A 7302-nucleotide genomic window follows, 5' to 3' on the forward strand; every position below is an offset into this window, starting at 1 on the left:
GGATTCAATAAAAGCTCTACCATTTTATGACTAAGCATATTCCATGCTGACTCTAGGTTTCATGCAAGACAATTTTGAGTTAATGACCACTGTGCTAGCACTGGAGGTACAAGGATGAATAAAACAATCTTTGCCCTCAGGAGCTCATAATCCTCTGGGTTAAAAGCATACAAAGACATCATTTCTGTAGACTGTGGGTAGGTGCGGTTACAGAAGTACAGATGTATGGTCTGCACACAAGCTGAAGGGCTCGTTTGGAGTTGAGAGGACAGGCGAGAAGAAAAGGATAGGCATCGGAAGGCAAGACACAGTTTGGAGGATGGAAAACCGCTGGTATTCCGTGTTTGTTACTGACGCATACATAAAATGCTGGGCAAGAAGTGGCAAGAAAGGAGGTAGAGAGAGAAGACCTTGTGAACTTCACCTTGTTAGCCGCTGATTCCAAAACAACTTTTCCCCCCACGCTTTACCAACTTTTTGCCATATCCCTGTTGTCTCTGTAATATTTGTTGGATATTCCCATCAGCTCACTTTTTAACTTAAACTTGCTTAGCGTAATGTCCCTGAAATCAGTCTTGTTATGCTAGTTTTTTCTAATACACTTTACAGTAAGAACATTACAGTTAAAAAATTAGAAAATACTTGTCCACAGGTGACTTAAAATCATCTCAGATACTACCAAGGGTATGGGTATCACACTTGTTCACGTAAACAGTGAGGAGTCCTTGAGGTTTTTTTTAGTAGAAGAATAAGATAGTTAGATTTACTTTCTTCATAAAAAAACAGAAATTTAAAATGTTTACTCTGGAAAAGAATGAGCAAATAGGTATTTCTCATTACAAAATTTCCTCTTTAAGATTTGGGGTTTATATTTCCTTCTTTATACTCTGGCTCCCAGACAAAAACTAGTTGGTCAAGTTTAACCACAATACTTCTTTTAAGAAGGTTTAAATGGACCATTTGTTTATTTTTGTAAGCGAATACAAAGCATTGTGGAAAACCATTTTATTTGTCTGTATGATTTCGTGAGCATATTGTTTTTTATTTTAAGAGTTTCTTTTCCCCTCTTATTCCAATTCAGTCTTGTATTAAAATCATGCTTCTAAAGTAAAATCTACAAAACAAAGTATATTTGAAGAATCTAATCTCTACTATTCACTTCTAAATGGTTCTTTCAATTCACTCTGTAGGGAATCATTTTGTTTATTAATTTTGTGGTTTATCCTTCCATTTAAAAAACATATATAAGTTGTATTTCTACCTTGCTTTTTTCACACTGTTTTCTGGGGATCACTCCATGGCAATGTAGAGAGATACTCTTCATTTAGAGTGTAGCTTTGAGGAGAAAAGTATGGAATGCAGAAATTAATACAAGGTAAATTTTCTTATCACAAAAAATTAAACTATAAATCAATAACAGGAAGATATCCAGAAAAACTTGAAATATTTGAATACTAATCAACACCTGTCTAAATAACTTACATTAAGGAAGAAATCACAAAGATAAGGAAATATTATAATTTAATCAATTAATTATAATTATGACATAATTATAATATGAATGATTGATATGGTGTATATATAAAATTTCCTTAATACAGTTAAGTGGAGCTTACAGGAAAATTTATAGCATTAAAAGCTTATATTGGAAAGAACTCAAATTATTAACCTGAACTTGCACCTTAAGATAAAGCCTATAAATCAAGAAAAAATTAAATCCAAAGCAAGCAGAAGAAAAGAAATAATAAAAAATAAAAATAAGACAGAAATAAAAAAAAAGACAGAAATCAATGTGCTAAAAAATAAGGGGGCAAATAGAGAAAATAAATAAGATAAAAAACTATTTCTTTGAAAAGATCAATAAAATAAACCTCTAGCCAAACTGATAAAGAAGAGAACAACAACATACAAATGAACAATATTGGGAATAAAAGAGGGGCATCACTACAAAGCCTACAGATATGAGAAGGCTAAAAAATAAGTATTGGGGTCATCTTTATGCCAATAACGTTGATAGTTAAATATAACGGACATATATATAAAACACACACACACAGACACACACACACACACACACTATTAAAGTTCGTTCAAGAAGAAACAGATAACCTGAATAGCCCTCTTTTAAGGAATTGAACTTATAGTTAAAACATTTCCACAATAAAATTCCAGACCAGATGACTTCAGTGATGAATTTTACTGGATGTTTAAGAAAGGAATAGTATGAATTCCACACAAATTTTTCCAGAAAATAGTCCAACATTGCACTCATACCAAAATAGGAAAAAGACATAAAAAAACCTAGAGACCAATATTTTTCATCAATACAGATGTAAAGATCCTTAACAAAACATTAGGAAATACAATCCAGCAATATGTAAAAGGAATAATATATCATGGCTAAATAGGGTTTATCTGAGGAATGCAAGACTCTTTTTTAAAAAATTACTTATTTATTTTTTAGTACTCTGTACACCCAACATGGGAACCCATGATCCCCAAGATAAAGTCATGCTCTTCCAGGGCCCTCTGCGAGGCTCTTTAAATGGTTGAAAATCAATCCATGTAATTCATACCAACAGATGGTAAAAGTTAAGCCATATGATAATATGAATAGATCCAGAAAACACATTTTATAACATTTAGCATCAATTTATAATAAAATTAAAAAAATTCTTAGGAAACAATGAATAGATTATAATCTCCTTCATCTGATAAGGGGTACCTGAAGGTAACATCATACTTAGGGGTCAAAGTCTTTATGTTTTACTTCCCCAAACGAGGACAAAACAAGGATGTCAGATCTGACCACTCTGCTCAAAATTATTACAGATCCTGCCCAGTGTGCTAAGAAACAAAAATGATATTAAGTGCATATCAGTTTGAAAGGAAGAAGAAATAATGTCTTTATTCACAGGTTATATGATCACTTGCATAGAAAAAACTAAATAACCTACAAAATCTTCTAGAATAAATAAGTGAGTTTATCAAGGTCACGATTGCAAGGTTATTAACAATTGGATATTTAAATAGAAAAATCATTTCCCATGCTTTTAATAAATGAAATTCTTGGAATAAATTTAAGAAAAAGTTAAGACATACACAGAAAGCTACAAAATGTTGCTGAGATTAAGGAAGGCTTAAATAATGTTCATGGATTAGAAAACTCAGTATTGTTAAGATGCCAATTCTGTCTAAGTTGATCAATAGATCAATACAATCCAAATAAAAAAATTCCAGCAAGCTATTTGTCAAAATCAACAAGCTGATTTTGTATCAGATGCAAAATACCTAGACTAGCCAAAATAATTTAGAAATGGAGAAATCATACTACCTGATGGAGACTTACTGTAAGTTACAGTACATAAGACAATATGGTGCTGGCATAAAAATAAGATATAGATCAGTGGAACAGAGTAAAGAGACCTGAAATAGACCTATACATATATGGTTGATTGATTTATTTTGATAAGGGTACTAAAATGATTTAATGGGAAAAGTGTGGTCTTTTCAAAAATGGTGTTCAAACTATTGGACATCCATAGGCAAAGAAATAAACCTTGGCCCTTTCCTTGCATCATATGCAAGTTAACTCAAAAATGGATCAGAGTCCTGAATATAAGAGGTAAAGCTATAAAACATCCAGAAGAAAATGTAGGAGAAAATTTCTGTGACCCTGGCTTAGGCAAAGATTTCTTAGTAAGAAAAAAAAAGCAGGAATCATAAAAGAAAATAAATGAATAAATTGTACTAATCAGAACTGGGAACTAATCAGAATTCAGTGTTTTTGAAAGACATTGTGAAGAAAATGACAAGTCAAGTCATACATTTGGAGAAAATATTTGCAAACATGTATCTAATAAATTATACATAAAATATAAAACTCTCAAAACTCAATAATCCAAAAACAAACTACCCAGTTTTTAAAAAATGAGATAAAGATTGGCAGATACTTCACTAAAGAAGACAAATGGATAGGATATAAGTACATTAAGTAGATTTCAATGTCACTATTCATTAAGGAAATGCAAATAGAAACCATAATGAGATACCACTATATACATACTAGCATGGCTAAAATTTAGAAGACTGGCAATACTAAGTGCTGGTAAGGATGGAGGGCAAATTTAACTCTCATTCATTGTTGGTTGGTATGCAAGATTATATAGCCTTTTTTGAAAACAGTCTGAGATATTCTTAGAAACTCAAACACACACATACATTTTCTTTTTGACCCATAACCCCATTCCTATATATTTATTGAACCAAGATAAAGGAAGACATATATTTATACAAAGACCTACATGCAAATATTTCTAGAAGCTTATTCATTGTAGTCCCAAACTGGAAACAATTCACATGTCCTTTATCTGGGAAATGGATAAGCAAACAGTGGTCCATCCATGCAAAGGAAAATACTCAGCCATTAAAAGGACCAAACTATTCATACCCACAACAACATGGATGAAATCAAAAGCTTTATGTTAAGTGAAGGTCGCCAGATGCTAAAGGTTATACACTATATTATTCCATTTACGTTATATTTTTTAAAAGGCAAAATTATAGAGGGAAGAACCAGACTAATAATCATCAAGGTCTGGAACCAGAGAAAGGGCTTGACTGTTAAAAGTCCAAGAACAACTCTTTGGGCTGCTGGAAACAACCATACAATTTGTTAAAACTCATCAAACTGTACTGAAAAGGGGTGAATTTTATTTTCACATATTATACCTTTATACACTTGACTGTAAAAAATAAAATAAAGGTAAAAAATGAACAAGGGAAAGAAAAGAGTAAGGGCAGAGAGATATAAGAGGACAGAGGGAGGGACAAAGCTTAAACCAGGGCAGTGACTGTTAAGTTAGAGGCGCAGGGTTTATAACCCCTGGTCTTTGGAATTGGAGAAACTTGCATTGAATATTGGCTTTGCTGTTTATTAGTGTGTGAACTTAGGCAAGTTACTTTACCTCTGTAGTCCTATTTGCTCATCTGTAAAATGGGGGGATGATAGTTCCCATCTACGAATGCCCAGTACTATATCTACAGAAGAGATCACATATTTTTTGAATAGTGCTTAAAGCATTAAAGTGATGTGATGGGGCGACTAATCAGATCTTGCAAGTGAAAGAGTAGAAGGCGGTAAGGCTTGGATTCGGGCAATTGACTGCCATCAGCTGACCTACAGATGTGGAGGGCAGAAAATGGGTTTGGGTTTAAAGGCGATTACAGAGCCGCTCTGACAGACATCTCGGTGAGCCTTCTGCCGAGAGTTGCGTATAGGCATCCAGACCTCAGTGAAAGTGAAAGGTTATAGTCTGTGTGGATCTCATTTCAAAGCAAAGACATTAAAAAAAAATTCATAACACAGAAAGCGAGTTGCATTTTTAATTTGGGCTCATGCTGAATATGTATCTTTAGGGTTCCCACTAATAGTCCAGGGGTTCAATTTTGGGGGAGCTGATTCCCACACCAGCTATTGTGATCATAACTCATTGTGTCTCTGTGCTGAAACACAGTAGGCACTCACAAATACTCGCTGAATGAATCTGCTGAATATTTCCTCTTTTTGCAAAGTATTATAGGCTCCTGGAATCCCTGGACACTGACCACAAATAGGCAGCTAAGACCCCTTTAAATTCATGGAGTCAAATGGAAGGATGGGACAAATTGGCGCTACTTGCTACTTGGAGACTTTGCACCAAACTGATGGTTTCTTTTTGTCATTTCTTCTCCCAATGTTCTCTTAAATGCAGCTGCAATTCTGCTTCATGCATTCATTGATTTTTTTTTTTTTATTGCACTGCCAGTTGGACCCATGCAGGAAAAGACCAGAACCTTCTCTGAAAAAAATTTTTTTAAACCATTCCTTTTGTGACATTGGCCACAGGTCCCAGAAGTGTTCACAGGGAGAATAAGTTTGAGCATCACAACTTTATGGCCCCAAACCATTTCAACTCATTGTTAACCAGCTCAGTCTGCCTTGGGCACAAAGTCTTCTGTTCTTAATCCCGTAGGAGCCTGTAAATTCAATTAAAATCTGGAGTGACTTCCTGAAAATCACCAGTTAGGATGACTGCATTCCCTTAACTGGGCAGGATGGTGCATGCCCTAAAACTTGCTGCTGTATCCCATTTGTAACTATGTCTTACCACCCAGCATCCAAGAAAAAAAAGTCTTCCCTTTGCGGTCAGCATTTCTTCTGTGCCCCCTCAGGTCTCACTGCGTGTTTTCTCAGTACCTTGTGCATGGACAGGTTGCCTTTGAATGTCATGGTTATTGAGCAAATTTGAAAATAAGTGGGTTTGTAGGAGTCAGAGTGAGAAGTTAACGGACTGTAGGAGGCATGAGTCATAGCCATTCTGAATTTCAGAAACAGCTCAGCCTGGCCAGCTGGGGGCACTTGCCTTGCCCTTTTAGCAGGTGAATCTATCCGTACTCCCCCAAAAGAGGAGGGACAGGAATGAGTTGGGAAGTCCTGAATAGGAAAGTGCACGTTCAAAAACTGTACCTTAGTGTCTCAGTTTCACTCAAGGACAGTCATTAAGGACAGGTCATCGGTCTGAGCTCACAGGAGTGATCGGAAGCAGGAACTACAGAAGTCACAGAGGTTGGAATACACAGAGTCTCACTTTTTCTGGTAGAGGTGCCCTGAAGGGTCTGCTGATACCGCATAAGCAAAACTGGGACATCCTTAAAGCTTCCTCCTCCTCAATTCCGACATCAAAAAATTCACATGTACGTTTACACACCACGCCCTCAAATGTGTTAGAAGGAAAAAGTTTGCAATAGAAAGAAGCAGAAGAAAGAGGCATAGCAATGTGGTTAGGTTCCCTATGTACCATAGTGATCACACTAGAAAGCAGCTCAGACATGTCAGAGATGCAGAGAGAAGAAAAGCAAGCCTTTCCTCAGGTTGGATCCCCCATTCAGCATAACATGGGCATCTTCAAATAGGAGTTGTCCCAAGAGACTCCAGGATTTCATAGCTCCCTGAAGCATGCTGTGGCCTGTGATCCTGGTGGAGCTCTGACGCTCGGTATAGAGCAGGGGAGTAGATGGAGGAATGTTCTTTTGTTTTCCTGCTTCATTGCTCTCCTTCTTTTCTGTGTCCTTTTTGTGTACCATACGAGGATCGCAAATCGTCACTCCGTGTATGGTTGAAGGACTCTACTATAAAAGGCCCTTCAGCTCTTGGGCAAATGCAGTTATTTGAAGACACGGTACGCATGCATCCAAGTCATAGTGCTGAGTCAAGATATTTGTTCTTGGGATCCCAGTGTCTACCTCTGGGGAACTCTGCGG

This window comes from Neovison vison, chromosome 11, assembly GCF_020171115.1.
Source record: "Neovison vison isolate M4711 chromosome 11, ASM_NN_V1, whole genome shotgun sequence".
In the NCBI taxonomy this organism is placed as follows: Eukaryota; Metazoa; Chordata; class Mammalia; order Carnivora; family Mustelidae; genus Neogale; species Neogale vison.